The sequence below is a fragment of the Anser cygnoides genome, chromosome 2 (assembly GCF_040182565.1).
Source record: "Anser cygnoides isolate HZ-2024a breed goose chromosome 2, Taihu_goose_T2T_genome, whole genome shotgun sequence".
Classification (NCBI taxonomy): Eukaryota; Metazoa; Chordata; class Aves; order Anseriformes; family Anatidae; genus Anser; species Anser cygnoides.
The window spans coordinates 149,624,857-149,628,429 of NC_089874.1; positions in this window are offsets into that span (position 1 = coordinate 149,624,857).

Sequence of the window (3,573 nt, forward strand, 5' to 3'; positions counted from 1 at the left end):
CCCAATGCATGCAAGATCCAGGGCGGCTACAGAACTAACCGCAAGACCAGAGCTGCCGCTGGCCTTCCCTGCCCTCCGTGTGCACTCACTGCCCAGTTGATAATTTGACCTTTATTGTCTCCATGACCAGTTGAAATTTCACAATGAAAAACATGACATCAAAGGAGAAGACCCCATGCAGTGATCTCCCTGGAAGAGGATTTCTGCAGCATATTCAAAGAAGCCCTCTATTTTTTGGTAAGAACCATGTATAATAGAGTATAACCTCAAACCATGAGTTCAGTCATGTCCCACATACTGCAGAATCCTTTGTGTGCAAAACCATGAAAGAAACCACATCAAGATGTGTAGACCATTGAATACTTTAAGAAAACATCACCCACATTTATCTATCACTTCCTTACTAGAAATAACCAAATTCTGTCTTGACTAACTACTAAGCTATGTAGAAATGGAAAAAAATGCATAAAATAACTACTTAGAAGTAAACAGTTCGTATGCCAGAGTAGATCGTTAGGTGATGTAGCTTTATCTTCTGCATAACACAAGTCATTGAATTTCATCTAATTACTGCCAATAAGTTGTGTTTGACTATAACAGGAAAGCACTGGTGTGAAAATTTCAAGAATTTCAAGAATTTGGATCTTCCTATAGCAGCTTGTGAAGGTTAAATCTCTCTCATTCTTGAGTGTTTTTTCTTCACTTCTCACTGGAGGTTATCTGTCTATCTTTCTGTCACCATTTCGTGGCCTTATTGACAAGAGATATCTCTGAATTTTACAGATGGATCACCCCAACAGGTGTTAGTCAAAGGAAGCATTCCAAAAAATAATGGCTTTGTCTTCACAATGGGAATCAAGACATTATACTGTAAAATAAGCTTCTGTTCTAATGTAGGGAGGTAAACTCAAGAAGTTATTGCACTGAAAGAGGAACTTCACCCTCAACACATTGCTAATGATATGGCAATCATTTTCTCAAGATAGGACTGAGAATTTTGGTCTGGTTAGACTTGAAAGGGAGGCTAAAAAATGTCTAAGATACCAAACATAAATATATAACATATTTCAAATTATTTTGCAACAGGTTATAACCCTGTAAGGGGCTGAATGGCAGAAGAATAATTCTGGTTTTCAGTTGGCCTCAGAGAGGAAAACCTTCTATCACTTTTCTCAGTCAACAAGGTGTTTCACTCTGAGCACAGACTGGGTTTTACTAGTCTTCAGTGTCCTACCAAGACTGAGAGTCCAGGCTGCCCCAGGTCTCTGTCTTTCCCTGGTGCTAATGTTGTACATTAGGCTAAGCAATTTTAAAATGTCAAAATAAAGGTAGAGTAAAAATAAACGGTAAATATTTTTTCTCCTCCAGTAACAGTTTTGTGGGCTTCAGGAGTCAACACACACAAAATCATATTCAAAAGACCCTTTAAAGATATATCCCTGTGTCCCTTCCCAAAGCAATAGCATCAGAAGGAAAAAAAAAAAAAAAAAAAAAAAAAGCTCTAAGCTGTATAGACCAAAAAAGTATGCTATATAGACCAAGACAGTGTAAATACCTGTTTGATGCTTGTCTACACAAGAAGATTCACACTGGCTATGCAAGCTTACCTCTTTAATCCTTCTCAAAAGACCCAAATGTAATAGGTGTCTGGTAAAGCTATCAGATAAGGACTGCTTTGGGGAAGATCACAGACATCAAATTTCCATTCTGTGAAGATATCTGATGGTGGCAAACAGAAAGAGATACACCTGTAGAAAATCTACAGATCCAAAGGGAAATCTTCACAGATTTTCATCTTCTCTGATCATATAATGGTGGACTTATGACTCATTCAGACAGAGCTTACTAACAAGGCTATCTTGTTACCCATGTACTCTGGGTTGAAATTATAAATGTTTCCTTAATAGAGGGTTACACTGAAATATGACCAGTTTGCATTTTTCATACTGCATTGGAAATGCATATAAGCAATGATGCAAGTTACATAATGTTTGCCAGAAACTACCCTGGCATTTTGATTCACCCAGTCTGCTGGTAAATGTTCTTTCTTCCTCTCCACAGATATGCTAAATGCAGCATGGCACATTTTATATATTTGGGCTTGGCAAGCATTTACATCTTTACATCATGCATCTTCAGAGTCTGAAACAGAAATATACCTTGCCAAATATCTTTATTAATGCCAGTGACTAAACCTAATGTTATGGAGAGCAACTTCAGAAGACCGTGCTATCTTCACAAATGATATGCAAGCTCTGCAGTCTGAAGCTCTAAAGAAGTGGCTTACGGGCAATATTACAGACTCTCCAACTTCATCATTACATGCAGCCAGGGAAAACTACAACCACTGAAACCCAAGCTGACAGGGAAAACAAATGGTGTTGCTCCACAAGACACTTCTAGTCAGTATCGTCCCAGGCTATTTGGTTCTGTTGCTCTAGAATATGCAGAGCTTCCCCGAAAGGAGCTGACAGGAGGATGCCATAGAGCTATCCACCACTGTACAGTAACCTAAGCTCTGAGCTTAAAGGAACGAAGCATGGGAAATGTCATATCTTTGGGTGCACCGATCCCTACTTTTGCCTCACTTGACCACAGTGAAGTGGCAGGGAGAACATGGTAGAGACTGCATGCCAGTGGTACTAGACTCAGGTGTTCTCACCTATTTTAGAGCTGCTGCTCTCTTCTCTGTGGAAATCTGTTTACTAGACTTTCAGAAACCAAAATAGCTGTAGAGCTAAAACACCTCCCAAGCTGTGAGATGCTACAAAATAGAGACTCACTGTCTCCTTTACATATGTTTTGTATTATTTGTGCCTTGGGCTTATTTTTTACCCATACCTCATCCTTTCTTATTAGCATGGGTAAAGGAGGTGATGATTACAGAGATTACAAGATTTTTATTCAGAATCAATCCCTCAAGGGGCCTTTTGAGCATTTTTGTAGCTATTTATCTGCTCAAAACAGAAATGGACAAATGAAAGGGAGAGGAAGGAAGCATGCTAAGAAAGGACTGAAAGAAATGGATGACGGTCTAGAGAAGAGACACAGGGGAGAATTCTTCAAATAAGGTGAAAAGTAGCAGCAAAACTAGCTGTTCTCTATCCAAATTGAGCACAGAAGAAGAAATCAAGTTAAATGACAACAATGGAGATACAGGCTGAACTCTAGAAAATACGCTGTGCTTGAAAGACAGTTAAATACTGGAAGAGATTGTGGGGAGAAGCTGTCATTAGGACACTTCACTGTCATTAGGATTGTGTAAGGATAGGTTAGGTAAACTTTTCTTAGCTAAAGTTGATTTTATGTGCTGGCAGCAGGAGGTATCCACTGACTGTTCAGGGTCCTTTCTAGGCAGCAGCCACAATCCTGAAAAAACTCTGGCAACATCAACTCCCCATCAGCAGACACTGAAATCCCAAGAGCTGCAGTAGGTATAAAAGCCACAGGAAAGGAGAAGGCAACATTTCCGAAAGGTTTAGGGAGAGGCTGTCCAAGCACACCTGAAGACTTTGAGCCTATTATACCCAGCGCCACTGCCCTGGGAGAGAGGGTTAGCTGATGTGGAAGGAT